We start from the raw sequence: 15,416 nt of genomic DNA, 5'->3' as shown, positions 1-15,416 counted from the left end.
TTCTCGGTTACCTGTCTGCAGGTGTGGACAAACACCAAATCCATTATTTTCTGTTGAAAATACACTATTATGATTAATACCCACGTTAATTAGGTGCTTCTTATATACCAGGCTTTATGCTAAGTGCTTTATACAATAGTCTCATTCATTCCTGAAAACCCACCCAGTTAGGGAGGAATCCTATTATTATTCCCATTTTACAAATGAGGAAGCTGAGGCTTAAGGTTACATGGTTTGGTCGCAGAAGAAGAGGCAGAGGCAGTTCTGTCCGATTCCAAAGCCCACACCTGCAAACCTGCAAAGCAGACTGCCCCTCGCTTTAAGTCTTGGGGTTTGGGCGATTTATTTTTATGTCCACTGTGGTCTCAAGACCACCATCTCCTTATCCGTCTTACTCCTGCTCCCCAAACACTGGCTCTGCTCTTCTTTTGCTCGGAATTAATGATGGTGGATAGCGGCAAGGACGTCTGGTGGCCCTCCCTGGTGAGCTCCCCCGTCCAAACCAAATGGTGAGATCAAGCCCATTGGGGGGTGTCATTTCCTCACCCCTCCACGAGTAATTCAGTTGTTTCTGCTGGTCAGACGCTTCTGCTTCCTTGCTAAGCCTGTATTAGTCAGCGGGTTATATCAGGATGTGAATGGATTTCCTGTGCTCCAGCAGCCGCGAGCACTTGCCCCACGCATGGCAGAAACGGGCGGGGCGGGCGGTGGGGGGAGCCCACGGCCACGATCCCTGAGATTCCGTCCCTGAGACCGGAGAGCGGATGCTGGGGGAGAAACCAGGGCTCCGATACTCAGAAGCCACCTGCCGCCATTCGGCCCCGACCCTGGCCGAGGGATGAGACACTTTGTGTGGGCGAGGAGATGGCCCTGTCGAAACTGTCCTCTGCCAGGCGTGGTTCTTCCCCACTCGGAACGGAGCCCATCTGTCCAGCAGGGTCTGAAATGACACCGGCGGCCAGCAAAGGAGCGCCCATTGTCCCCCGCACACTCGGACTGCATGTGGTCCACACGGGCCCCTGTGGTCTGAGTCAAAACAGCCTCTTCGGTGACGGGGAGGCAGGGAGCGAAAGTGGTAGTAGTTGTGACTCCAACGACCAGAAGGATTGTTTTTCTAAGAATTTCTGCCAGTGGCCACGGAGGACTGTTTGTATGCGGCGCCCACGGGAGATACTGAAATTGAGGCAGCTATCAGAATCCAGATTAAACACGTAGGTGCTGCTGGCGTGCTGGAGGGGCTGGTCATGCGGGTCTGCGTTTGGGAAAGACCAGAATTTGATTGTGTTTGATGCTCTTTAATGGAAACCCTCTTCACAGGCTTTCTCCCCAGATCATGAATTAGAGGCTGGGGTTGAAAGCTAAGAGGCCACGGGAGCTCAGGAAAGAGTCTGCTTTGAGCGTCTGGCCTCAGAATTTCCTGGATTGGGCTATTAGGATTCAGTCACATGGGGATTTTTTTTTTTTTTTTTTTTACTGTTTTACACACAGTGGGACCTTTAGCTTACATCTGGCTCGCACCGGTCAGACTATAGCAAACATTCTCTCCTTTCCCTAAATAATATCAGCGAAGGAGAGGATCAAGCCGGTGACATCCAGGATTGAGACTTAGAAGAGAGCTCTCTGAGGGCCGCCTGGGTGGCTTAGTCGCTCGAGGGTCCGACTCTTGATTCGGCTCAGGTCTTGATCTCATGGGTCCTGGGATCGAGCCCCACTCTGGGTTCTATGCTCCGCCGAGAGAGTCTGCTTGAGATTTTCTCTCCATCTGCCCCTCCCCCTGCTCTGTCTCTCTCTCTCTCCCAGATAAAGAAATAAAATGAGCGGAGAGAGGGGCAGAGGGGGACGGAGAAGGTTTACTTTTTCACTTGCGGCTTGGGGTGCTAGCCTTTGAGCGCAAGCCAGGGCCACAGACAGGCGAAGGCCAAGCCCTTGCGAGGTCACGGAGTCGAAGCTGAGGGTGGACACTGGGGAGATGAGCAGCAACCGGGCCTCAGGCACCAGGAATGCAGAGCGGAGGCCTGTGCTTGCTGTCGAGGTCCCGGCAAAGCAAGCCGGAGCAAGCTAAGGGCCCGGAGGAGTGCTGCGTAGTGTGCATGGATACATCGGGTTGGGTTTTAGGGATCGCAGGAAGGAGGCTGATTTTTTTTTAAACAATTTTGTTGTGGTAACATATATGTGATGTACAATTTTCTATATGAAAGATTTTTAAGAATATGGCTCAGTGCCATTAAGAACATCCTGGCCCCTGGCAACCGCCATTCCACGTTCTGTCTTTATGAACTTGACTCCTCTAGGGGCACCACATAAAAGAGGAAACATGGAGTTCGTGACCTTCTGTGACTGGTTTATTTCACAGAGAGTAATGTCCTCAAGGTTCATCCCTGCTGTAGCCCGTGTCGAATGTCCCTCCTCTTAGGGCTGGATAATATCCCATTGTGCGCATATACAATGGTTTATCCATTCATTAGTGGACATTTGGGTTGTTTCCACCTTTCACTAATTGTGACTAATGCCACAAGGGACATGGGTGGTACAAATATCTATTAGAGTCTCTGTTTTCAGTTTGTCCAGGTATATCCCCAGAAGTGGAAGTGCTGGGTCATATGGCAATTCTATATTTAATTTTTTATTTTATTTTATTATTATAATTTTTTTTTAGAGAGGAGATGGGGGCGAGGGGCAGAGGGAAAGGGAGAGAGAGAGAATCTCAAGGAGGCTCCACGCCCAGTGCAGAGCCCGACTCAGGGGCTTGATCTCATGACCCAAGCCAAAACCAAGAGTCGGAGGCTTAACTGACTGAGCCACCCAGGCACCCAGAAGAGGCACTGATTTTTTTTTTTAAAGATTTTATTTATTTATTTGACAGACAGAGATCACAAGTAGGCAGAGAAGCAGGCAGAGAGAGAGGAGGAAGCAGGCTCCCTGCTGAGCAGAGAGCCCGATACGGGGCTCGATCCCAGGACCCTGGGATCATGACCTGAGCCGAAAGCAGAGGCTTTAACCCACTGAGCCACCCAGGCACCCAGAAGAGGCACTGATTTTAAAGGCATTTTTAGAGGCAGTCTCTAACAAAAGTCGTGATTAGCACAATGCCCGGCACATGCTGAATGTGCAACAGCATATAAGAGCAAAGTCCCCCCTTTAAGGAACTAGCAATTTAAGTGTGTAGGACCAGGTGGTTTGAGTTTCTTAGATTCTGTGCTTCCTCTAGGGCTGTATTTGGAGACAGGGGGAACCGTGACAGTGGGATTTCACGGGCACCAGCATTGTCCACTTAGTCCCAGAGGCGGTCTTTATCAGACTGGTGTGGTGCCTAACATCCCCAGCAGGAAACTTACCTGTTGACTTGGTGCGCACAGTGACGGGCTGTCACCCGGCACACAGTCCTGGGAAGGTGGGCCGGGGCACGCGTGTTCGGGAAAGGCTGGGAGAAGAGCTGAAGTTGGAGACAGGCAGCCTGGAACGGAAGGAAGCCCAGGGGAGGCAGGCTGTTCGGGGACGGCACGTCTGTTCTTGGGTCAGTGGCTACAATACAGGGAAACGTCGCCACTTGTGTCAGAATTCTTGTGCGGTTCATACCGTTTGCACGACTCCCATTCACTCCATGACCCCTCAGAGGCTCTGTATCCCATTTCCCTTCTTTCTGTCCCATCCTACAGGCACCCATGCCCACGTCTCCACTTCCTAACTCCCTCCCACTTCTTCGAGAATTAGTACCTGTATTTCCACCACTCTGGGTTCTCTCTCTCCCCGTCTCCCTCTGCCCCTCCCCTCTGCATTCTCTCTATCTCTCAAAATAAATAAATAAATATTTTAAATAAAAAATAATTAATTAAAATCTTTTTTAAAAAAGAAGTAAAATGAAAGCAGCTTTATATTACCTTGATCAAAAGGAAAATGAAAAGATGTTAAAAACATATTTTGAACTCTTGAGTGAGTAAAAGAATACAAAAAGAAAAGGAAAGTTTAACTACCATTAAATCATCAGCAACTAAAAGTAAGGGAGAAACGGGGCTCCTGGGTGGCACCGTCAGTGAAGCGTCCAACTCTTGGTTTTGGCTCAGGTGATGATCTCATGGGTTGTGATCTCATGGGTGAGATCATGGGATCAGCCCCGCAAGGGGCTCCGTGGCCAGCCAGGAGTCTGCTAGATGATTCTCTCCCTCTGCCCCTTCCCCGACTCGCTACCACATGTGTCTCTCCAAAATAAATAAATAAATTTTTAAAATCTTTAATAAATCTTTAAAAAAAAAAAAAAGTAAGAAGGACATTTGGATAGCTGAAGTCAGTTAAGTGGCTGCCTTTGGCTCAGGTATGATCCCGGAATTCTGGGATCCAGCCCTGCTTCGGGCTCCCTGCTCAGTGGGGAGTCTGCTTCTCTCTCTCTTCCCCTCCCCTGCTCGCTCTTGCTATCTCTGTCACTCTTTCTCAAATAAATAAATTCTTTAAAAAAAAAAAAGTTAAATTTAAAGAATGTTTAAAAAGAGAAAACAGGGGCACCTGGGTGGCTCAGTGGGTTGGGCCTCTGCCTTCGGCTCGGGTCATGATCTCAGGGTCCTGGGATTGAGCCCCCCATCGGGCTCTCTGCTTGGCGGGGAACCTGCTTCCCCCTCCCTCTCTCTGCCTGCCTCTGCCTACTTGTGATCTCTGTCTATCAATCAATAAATAAAATCTTTAAAAAAAATAAATAAAAAGAGGGGCGCCTGGGTGGCTCAGTAGGTTAAAGCCTCTGCCTTCGGCTCAGGTCGTGATCCCGGTGTCCTGGGATCAAGCCCCGCATCGGGCTCTCCGATCGGCGGGGAGCCTGCTTCCTCCTCTCTCTCTCTGCCTGCCTCTCTGCCTACTTGTGATCTGTCAAATAAATAAGTAAAATCTTAAAAAATATATTAAAAATAAACAAACAAACAAATAAATAAATAAATAAAAAGAGAAAACAGAAACAGACATCACCATGAATGAAATTCAAGTGGCTCCTGTTGACAAAATAAGAAATATTGTTAATCATCGGTATCACACAAACAGGTCCTTGGGATATCTGGATATCCCAATCAAGTAAAATCAGCATGATCTACATTGTATATGATGTGAGTAAGAGGCTGATTTTGAGGTGTACTTAATGTTTCATTTATTTATAATCACCTGCAAATGTCTGCAGTATGTCCCCACTCCCAGCTGTGTTCATCTCTCCCTTCAAAAGCTGGAGCACACTTAAGGTTAGTGAATAATAACCAGTAAATCCTCTGTTGTAATGGATACAGATGGGAGCGGAGCATTTCATTTTCTGTCAACTCAGCAAACGTTTTAAAAACAATATTTAATTTTTTTGCAACTTGCAAATCTACATTATTTTATTCTAAAAAAAGAAAATGTAATATTGTCTATATGTATTTTATTTTGGGGAGCCCATGGCATAGATTTTTCTAACTCCAGATATTGGCTGAAAAAGTCGGTTTTAAAATGACGGCTAGTGATTTTCAGGCATTTTTTTCAAATACATCCCACTTCTAAAATACAGGGAAAAGTGATAGGATGGCTTTCTTAAAGGATTTGCCAGAGATTATATCCTTCAAGTAAAGTGATCCTGAATTCAGTCTGGTTGTCAGTTTCATTAAGAAGGAAGTAGCTCATCTCGTATAAATATTCTTCAGCAACGCCGTGTAAGGCTGACAGTAATGCTTTCCAGGAGCACCCAGATGGGAGACCTTTCTAACTACAGCTGGAAATAGTCTAAGAAGAATTAATTTGTTATTTCAGAGTTAGTGGTTGTAGGTTTCTAGGAAAGACTTCTTTGTGGGTCTGTGGTTTTTCTTGGACAGCAAAGTGAAGTCTGCGGACCTGGGGGCTCTGCGACAGGGACAGGTTTAGCAGACTCTCCCAGTGCCGTCCTGAAAGGAGAGCAACACCCACATCCTTGACCTTCCGTTCCTAATTGCGTGCCACATAACATCCTAGTTAGTAACATTGTAGTTATATATTTAAGAAATATGTGCTTCTAGTTCCTTATGGTTTAACAGCCATTTCTTTTCCTTAGAAGAAGGTATTTTTGAAACGGTGTATTGACGAAGAAGTTAGGGGTCAGGAATGTGTCTAGGAGAAGCTGGTTCAGGTCCGAAGGAAGGAAGTTTTAAAGATGTTAGGAAAGGTTTTGACATCTTGGTCTGTCAGATTGGATGACTGGTAAAAGGCAGAAAGAGCTTTCTTCTCTAATAGAAACGCAGTGTGGGCTAGAAAAATATTTAATTAGGTCTTCAGGACTTTGAAATGGACAGTTGAATTATAGCAGACAATTGTCAACGTTTTGTTGCAGTCCTTCCTACAAAAATCTGAACCATAAATTAATTCTCAGTGGGTGGCATACTGGGGCACTCCGCTGGCGCGGTCTGAAGAGCCTGTGACTCCTGTTCTTGGGGTCGTGAGTTTGAACCCCATGCTGGGTGTAGAGATTACAAAAAACAAGCAAATAAACAAACCAAGTGGTTGGAATACTTCTTAGTTTACCAAAATTATAAAGTTGTTGCTAGGAAAATGATGTGATCTGAGCATCAGGTGATGAAACTGATCCCAGATGGACTGTCTGGTCAAGGACTATAAGGACTTTTGTGTGTTTTGGGGTTCAGGCAGGGGAGGGCTGGGAAGGTAACTGTTTTTAGGGTGCTCTGTGTTAGCCAGCACTCAAGAGAATTTGCCTGCCCTGTTTGTTATGTCTGAGCTTGAATTTGGTTCTACACGGATTCTATGTAAGATTTTAATGTCTTTCTTGGTTGGAAAGAATGCATGAAAGTGTTTTTAAGGAATGTTTGGAATGAAACTGGGAGCCATTTATCTAGCACAGAGATTCTTCTAGACACTTCTTCTGGACAGGAGCTATTGCAGGAAAGGGACAGATGCAAGGAATCAGCAAAAGGAATCGCCCAGGAAAGGGGGTATGAGCTGGTCTCATTTACTACCGTGTGGCCGGCAAGGAAAATTCCCAGATGTGGGAAGCAGGGGGCATTTCTGGAAGGGTAGAGTACAACAGCATTTTCTTTCCTGTCAGAGTACGCAAATGCCGATTGATTGTACCACAGGTGGCCAAATCCACGCCACGCTGCTTTCTGGAGGATTAAGGCCATGGAGATGAGGAAAGAGATGCAGAAAGCAAAAATGGTGGATGGGATAAAAGTGAAGAAAGAGCTTAGGGGCGCCTGGCTGGTTCAGTCAGCGGAGCATGCAATTCCTGATCTCAGGGTCATGAGTTCAAGCCCCATGTTGGGCGTGAAGCTTACTTAAAAAAAAAAAAAAAAGTGAAGAGTGTGCAGTGCTTCCTAACCTGTTATACACTGTGGCACACAGAGAAAATAATATTTTTATAGCAACTGGGAAGCTCTTTCCTGGCCCTGTCCGGCTATAGAGACCTAGGCACACACCTTGTAATCTGTTCTTTCATGTTGATTGGAGAAGCCCTGGTCTAGAGAACATCATGAATGCACAGGGACAAGACGTAGGTCTTGGAGCCCTTTAAGAATCTGATTAAAGTCATGTAAATGTACATACACATAGAATTTGTGCCCACAGTTTCCAGAGATTCACAGAATTGCTCAAGTCCACTTCTGGATCTCAGGATGAGAACTCTTTTTTTTTTTTTTTTTAAAGATTTTATTTATTTATTTGACAGACTGAAATCACAAGTAGGCAGAGAGGCAGGCAGAGAGAGAGGAGGAAGCAGGCCCACCGCTGAGCAGAGAGCCTGATGTGGGGCTCGATCCCAGGACCCTGAGATCATGACCTGAGCTGAAGGCAGAGGCCACCCAGGCGCCCCAGGATGAGAACTCTTACTTAAGATCATTGACCAAACAAAGAGTGTTGATGAAGAAATAAAGGCAAAGGATAAATTCGGCCACTTGGATCAAAAATCCACCTAAAGAATGACGGAATCGCAGACCCTTAGGGTTTTCAAAGACCCTTTCTATAAAGCTCTGCCTTTGGAAACTGTTCAAAGGCTGGGAACACCAAGCAGAAAATACCCAGACCAAGTAATTAGATTCAAACAATCGAGCACGTTGTGATGGTTGAGCAGATCCCTTAATTCCACGTTGTCTACTTTTTAAAGGTACTGGTGTTAACCTGGTCGGGATGATGACTTAGTAAATGGTCAGCTCAGTGGCACTAATTTACTTTCTGAATCGCTTCCTTCCCAATATTTCTCAAGGGGAACCTTCTCTAATTTCCTCAATATGGGTGGCGGGATGGGCAGGGTATGGTGGAACATGCCCTCGCGTGGACTTCTAAGTTGGACAGAGGCTGCGGCTGGAGGTTACTTATTGCCCCCAGGGCTCTGCTGCTTGGTTCATAATCAGTCCTTCTGGCTGACTCAGCCTGACTTGCCCACATAAGCCATATGCACCTTGCAAGTACCTAGAGGGGGAAGATGATGGGTACTCAAAACAAGACATTGAGGGCTAAATGCCTTACTAATTATTTCTGAAACAAAAAAGCCAGCTCTTAAAAGACTAAGTGGTGGGTAAGGGATGGAGTGGCAGTGTGACCTTGACTAATGGGTGACTTCTGTTAGTTTACGCTCAGGTCTCCCATCACTTGAAAGTTGTCTCTTTGCAAAATACAGCCTGGAGGGACATTTTGCCGGTGTCATGCTCTGGTGAGTTAATATGCATTTAAACAGTTTTATAACAGATTATTTACCAACGGGAACAGAATGCCTTGGCACGGGATGCCTTTGAGAGAGCTGTCCTAGTGCACTCGCTAATTCTGTATTTCAGAATCATTTCCACATTACCTTCTACTTCTTGTAGGTTATCTCAAACTCTTCCCTCTACTGGCGAAATGAAAGAAGTGACAAGTAGGTGAGATTATGTTGCCCTCTGGTGTCAGCCAACACAAAAGAAAGAGCTAGAACTCAGGAAGGGGATAAGGAGTAGAAGGAAGCTAGAAAAGGACACTCCATACCAGGAGGAAGATAGTGAGGGAAGGGAATGAAGAGGAAAGGAGGGAGGTGAGTGTGGTTGTGCCATACCCATTGGATCCTCTTCTCACAGGTGAATGATGGCATTTCAACTCCCCCTTGTCCGAGGAGGAGTGATACCACCATGGCTATTTGTCTAGTAAATCTGGTGCCTCTGTGATCTGTGACAGGGAAGAGTAGGTTTATGGAGGGATGGGGCTTGGCCTTTCTCTTTGGGGGACCCATAGGGACGAGAACTAGGTGATGGCCAAACATCAGAATTGTAGACACCTAATGAGAACCCACCTCTTCCTTGAGATGGAGACCAGCCAGAGATCTCCATTCCTTTTAGAGATTCCACCAGTAATGTCCAAGGCGGGCAGGGCCTCACTGTCTAGCCGGTTAGTGTAAGCCTGGGCTTTAGGGCCTTGTGGGGGAGGGGAAGTGACAGTAACACTGGCCCCTGGAGCTCGTCCTCACCCAGCCCTTCCCCCTCCTGCCATGTTACCAAACTTTGCCCACCCTTTGGCTGTGCTTGACAGAGCACTTGAGCAGGGCATGGTTGGCTTGCCCAGCCTATTACATCTTGACTCATGTTTGAATGTCCATTCTGGCACTGACTTTTGGTGCCCTAGAGAGGGACAAGCATTATGTCTTCCTGCTGCAAGCTGTGGAAAGTCAGTGGAATATTGTAGATGACTTTTTTACAGAAACAACTGATGACTTTAAAGAATCAGTGGAAGCCTAGGGTAAAAATGTGGGTAAATTTGGGGCAGAGGCAAGGGGAGATCAAGTATTCCATCCTTAAGACTAGAGGAGATAACAGAGCCATGGGAAGAAATTCCTTGGGCAGCAGAGCCCTAGGGGGAACAGGGAGAGGGCTGGGATATTTAGTGAACTGGAAAAAGGCAGGAGTTAAGGCAAAGGAGAGAAGTGAAGTTGGGAGGAGGTGCCCTCCTGCTCAAGTCCCTATTGTAGATTCTCTTAGTGTCTTCAAATCTTAGTTCAAAAGACAGTAAAGCAGGGACTTCTGATGGATTCCTCAGGCTGGCAGAACTCTTGAGTAAAAGAGGATTAATGATCTAGGTCCTAGCACCTGGTAAGTTTAGGACATATTATCAAATGGATGAATGTAATACCGTAACTGATTTTATGATCAGTTTTTTAAATAGTAGGCATGTATATGGATGGTAAGTAATATGAGAAAAAGGGAAAACAGATGACTTTCCCCGCGGGCTCCTCACTCCACATCCACACTAGGTCCATGTAAGAAACTCTGGTTAGGGCTAGTCAGAGTAGCGGAAACCACGGAAGACTGGGAATTACAAGAAAAGTCTAGAGGGAGAAAAGAAAACCAGTGGAATAATTTTCAAAAATAGCTAATTCATGGATTTGTAAATTATTTTAATTTAGTTACTATGCAGTTGAAACAGAAGTCGGCATAATAGTAGCTTCCCCACATTCTGTTGCATAGTCAAGGCAACACACAGGGGATTGGGTCAGGTACCCCACTGGGCACTTCCTGTTTCTCCCCCCCATATCTCCCCCAGGTGAGAGAGCTTAGTTAATGCATATGAATACCCAGCATTGGCTTTGAGGGCAAAGAAAGCACAAAAGGACACTCTGAGCCCTATGTGATGTGACTTGAGTGTGATCTACCCATTCTACCCAAGTGCCTTCCGGGAAGTCTATGCTTTTGAACTTCAGGTCTTGAGTACCCACCCACCTGGAGCCATGTACCTTGCATTTACTCCCTCAAAGCACGTGGCTTAGTTTATTCGACTCTAGCACTAGCTTTGCCTGTAACCTTAGTGCTCTTTTCTGGAAAAAGATTTGGTGAAACTTACTAAATTCAGACCAGTTTGTGCCTTAAGAAGTTGGTTCATTTGGGTTTATTTTATTTGTTAAAATAGGAGATCTACCGCTATGGATCAGTCATTTTGTGAAACCTTTCCCCGCCCCATCTTTCTTTGTAAGCCAAAGCAATTTTGTATCACCCAAGCAACAAAGTGATTTACGAAATGAAAGAGAGAGACAATCTATTCTAATGGTTAAGAGGCGATAAAAAATATTTATGTGTGCCTGGCTGATGTTGACTTTTGGAGAGAGCGTTCACTTGTAAACTCAAAGCTGGGGAAAATGAAAGATGAAAAAGCCAGCCCTTGGGGTTCTAATTCTGAACACAGATCTTCTTAGGAAAAAAAAAAAAAGTCATTGTTTTGGTTTCAGATTCTGCATTTGTCAAGCGAAGTTATTAGCGTGGCCTCTGTCAGCACTGCTGGGCAACGTTCTAACTGACTTTCATAAGGCAGATTCTCAGACCCAGGGCGTGGAGGTTGGCGGTCTGGGGAGAGGCCGTGGGGGCATGCTGGCGGTTTCCTGGGGCACGCACCGAGCGGGGGTAGGGTGGGATGTTGAATTTGAATTCTTCCTAGGCCTCATCTTTTCCTTTTATCTTCCTTCATCTCTCAAATAATAATGCCCTCGTGAAGCAAAACATTTTCTAAATGAAACAGCAGATGGTTATATAGGCTCGGCTCCTTCTCCTGCTGACATCTTGTACCTTGCCGAACCCGACCTGCAGCCCAGGGTTGGGGGTGCGGAGACTTGGGACCGATGGGTCGGATGGTAATTCGCGTGCACCCCAGCGGAGGAATCGGTGGTAAAGCTCTGCTCCGTAATATTTGTACGGAAAATGCAATGTTTGCACAATAAAGCTCTCCAGATTTTTTAAGCCGTAGGAGTGAGCCCAGTCTACAATCAAGGAGAACAGGTTTCCCGCGCCGCCATTACCGCAAATAGTATCTTATCTCAGCAAAACGGTGGCAGTCAGCAGGAGGGCCAACGGTGCAGATTTTAATCAGAAAATTTAATTTTATATACAATTCACAGTTTGTGCACGGTGAGAAATGTTTCTCCCTGCGTGAACTTCCAGGACTGGCTCTGAGCAAAAGGAGTTTCAATTTATGTAACGCCTTTCTCAGCAAACAATGCCCCAAAGCACTTCCTCCTAATATATGGCTCGCGCTGCTCGGAAAGCTACTGCAGCAGTCTTTCTTAAAATTACCCAGGATATTTATTTGGAGCAATTAAAAGAAGCACTGCGTTCCACACAAATCCGTTTTTAATGCAGACATTAAACCGGCCGCCTTTTCAACGCCGGCTCTCTGCGAGAACGCCACCGTCTTGCGCGCTCCGCCCAGATCTGCTCCCTTGGAAGGCAACTTTCCGCCTGGGCTCATTTCATTTTCCCGGTTAACTTGTAAACTCTCAGAAGAGAAGTCTATAATGGACATGTTGACAGGGCCTTTCCGTGAAGGGCCCGGGGTTTGGAGGTGCTGAGTTTCAGGCTGGGCCCAGGAAGTGGTGGATGCCCGAAGGACAGGAGGGCCACTCGGCTGTCCCGTAGGTGACCCAGAGAAGCCCGTCCTTGATTAATGTGCTGCTCTTGAGCGTGGACTGGAGCTTCAGGGTGCCAGCCTGCTTTCTCTGGAAGGGTGGCAGGACCCACTCCTCTCTGTGGGGGTGCGGGGCTATCACACACATATTTGGTAAGAGCAGGCAAAGACAGTCAGAGGGAGGAGGCAGAGGCAGAGCGGGGAGGCAGAGGCAGAGGGAGAAGGCCATGGCCAAACTTCTCAAGGCACAACCTTCCCATCTGCCAAAGGGACAAGAACTCATAATTGAGTCATCCATCCCAAGGTCCAGTGGGAGGAGGTAATGAGAGTGGCTTCAGAAATGGAAAGTCTTGGGTAAGTCAGCCCCGCATTCAGAGAAGATGGAGAAGGCAGACACGTGGGACACCATCTGCCTGGTCTTGCCCCTGGTCCCTGCCAGGAGAAGACACCCTCTCTGCTAATGGGAGCTAAGTGCCCCCTCTATTGTACCCTAATAGGGGCTGTGATGGAGTCTTTGCATGCGCTTTGGGGATTTTCTCACTCCCCATCCTACATCTCACTCCCCAGCCTACACCCTTCCCCGCTGGTGGAGCCAATAGGACCTTGAGTTCATGGACAGGTAATTCTGTGTTGGGGGGAGGGGATAACAGTGGCTTAAACAGGAGTACCCCAGCCCTGTTTAATGTTATGCTGGGACCCTGGGGATGAAGTCATGAAGGGACTGTGCCTGGCTGCTGGGAAGACAGAACTGGACTTAACAATAATGGCATCTGCCATTTCCTGGGAGCCGACTCTAGCACGGCGGCCGGATTTACTTACGTGCACTATCACATTTAATCTTTGTAACAGTTGAGAGACTTAGCTGAGGCCACAGAGTTAGCTAGCAGCCGTGGACCCACAGGGGAGGGCAGAACAGGACCCATTCCGTGAGTGTTTTTTCAGGAGTGGCGTCTGGCAGGGCATTTTGGGAACTGGCTTCAGTGGTGGGAGCAGCCCCGCAGCCCGGGGCTGGGAAGGCAGTCCAGTGTACCCCATGGAAAAAAACAACCCCGAGGCCAACCAGAAGAGAAGTTTCAGGCCAGAGATACAACAGGCCTTGGTTAGTAGTCCATGCCTGCGGCTCTGTTTGGAAAATAATTTAGAGCCTGAATCTAGATTCAGTTGGAAAGGATGTTGAGGTTGTTAGCAATCTGTCCTGGACCAGGAATAAAGGAGTAGTGGTTGTTTAGAACGAATTTGCAGTCCTGGTTTAGGTATCTCGGCTTTTAGGATATTTTTCATTCGGCCAAAGGCTTATTATTTTCCACAAGCAGATAGGAATCTCACCTCTCCTTCCCTTCTTAACCTTCGTCCACAGCTTTGGAGTTGCATTTGGTCAAGCGTCTTATCTTGGGGAGAATAATCTTGAGCAAAGAGAAAGCCAAACACAGAGTTCTTAATGAGAGCTTAAAATTCAAAGAATACAGGAAAGACTGATTTCACATATATTTATCATGATTCTTGGTACGAGCTTGGCACTATTCTGAGTGTTTTACAGATATGAACCCGATTCCTCCTCCTAACAATCCTGTAAGATAGGGCTCAGCTGTGTCCTCATTTTACACATGGAATGATTAAAGCCCAGAGAGGCTACGCGTCTTGTCTAAGGTCACACAGCTTTGTGAACTCAAGCAGTCTGATGCCAGGGTCTGTATGATGAAATCACAGCGCGCAGCCTCTCCGCAGGGTATGTATTTCGGTTTTGCTTTCCGCGTGGTCTTGTGCTTTCCACGCTTCATGCTTGTCCTCTGGACCAGACTGTGAACGTTTGAAGGAAGGGATTAGGTTTTACTGTGTGGGAGCACCTGAGACAGGAGGAGCTTCAGGAGGAACTAAAGCAGGAATACTGTATGATCTTAGGACTCAGTTACATTGGAGTCATTCTCTATCTGTGGGTCTGGCTCCCATCAGCAGAGTGAGCTGCTCAGGGCGGGACCCTGAGTTATACATTTTCATATACCCAGCATCTCACACAAGACAGGGAACAGCTTTCCTTTGGTTCCCAAATTCATTAACTGATCCCTTGATTCCCTCAGCAAAAACTTATTAAGGGCCAGCACCAGAACGAACGAGTAGCTACACCTTCTGTCTCTGTGGTTTCAATTCTTACTCACAAGAGTGTGTGTAAAAAAAAAATGATGTTGCCATTTTTGAAATGGGACACATTTGTCTATCACCAAAAAAACCCACGCGGTTCCTTGTCACTGCAACTTACCATTTCCTTCCTTATCGTAGCATGAGATGAAATCAAGTTGCAGGTCGTTATTTTATTCCAATTTTACTTACCAAAGGCATCGGTTGCACGTATTAGTCAGATCTAATACTTACAGTTAAGGGAAAGCCCTTTTGGTGTGGAGCTGATGGAAGAATGATCAGGCTCTCACAATGCAAGGTAGGGTCGTTCCTTCCCCTTTTGTTCTATGAAGAGCTTCAAGCATTACTACGTGATGACAGATAGTACTTGGCTTCTGGTATTTCTTTGAAGGCCTGCCTGTAGCGTGCTGCTTGGAAGCAGGAATGATTCCACAAATGGCCAGGGAGCCATTTCTAAACCGCCCTTCACACCAGGCCCAGGTGTGTAAACAGAGCAGATGGGCCCTTGGCCCTGGAAGGCGGCGCGCCGGAGCGGAGTATTAGAGTTTGCAGAATCCATTCTTCTCTCTCCGAGGCAGGAACTCCAAAATTCCCTCAAACCGTTTTTCTCCTCTGAAGCTGCTAATTGCGTCAGAGATCCTTCCTTGTGGAGTAGGAAAAGGGTCTTCCCAAGTCCCCACAGGGAGTGGGTGCCAGAGTGGGGACTGGGTCTCAGGTACTTCCTTGCAAATCTTGGGTGGCCGTCCACCATCCAGCACAGCTAAGCCCGTCCTCCCTGCGGTGCCAAGTGGTCTCGGTGGCCAAGTCAGAAGGAGCCCCTTGGAAGCCCCTGCCCAGAGTCTTGTAGCGGGATGTTTTGGGTCATGTAAAGACTATCTGCTCGGGCCTCTCCTCCTTCCAGGGTCTTCTTCGTGTGACCCTATATAACCATCAAAAGAACTTTTCAATGG

At 47.0% G+C, this 15,416-nt stretch overlaps 1 long non-coding RNA gene across 1 annotated transcript; it reads right to left on the bottom strand.

Annotated features, from left to right (window-relative positions):
- Window positions 1-848: 848 nt before the first annotated feature.
- LOC111147143 lies at window positions 849-14,563 on the bottom strand. Its single transcript, XR_002640594.1, has 3 exons — window positions 13,660-14,563; window positions 3,336-3,522; window positions 849-1,252 (listed from the first exon to the last, which is right to left on the bottom strand). It is a non-coding gene; the product is annotated as an uncharacterized LOC111147143 (long non-coding RNA).
- Between the last annotated feature and the right edge of the window lie 853 nt (window positions 14,564-15,416).

Source organism: Enhydra lutris, unplaced genomic scaffold (assembly GCF_002288905.1).
Source record: "Enhydra lutris kenyoni isolate GAN:26980312 unplaced genomic scaffold, ASM228890v2 scaffoldscaffold15, whole genome shotgun sequence".
Classification (NCBI taxonomy): Eukaryota; Metazoa; Chordata; class Mammalia; order Carnivora; family Mustelidae; genus Enhydra; species Enhydra lutris.
Note: the sequence above shows the minus strand (reverse complement) of the source record. Positions and strands in the feature narration are given on the sequence as shown.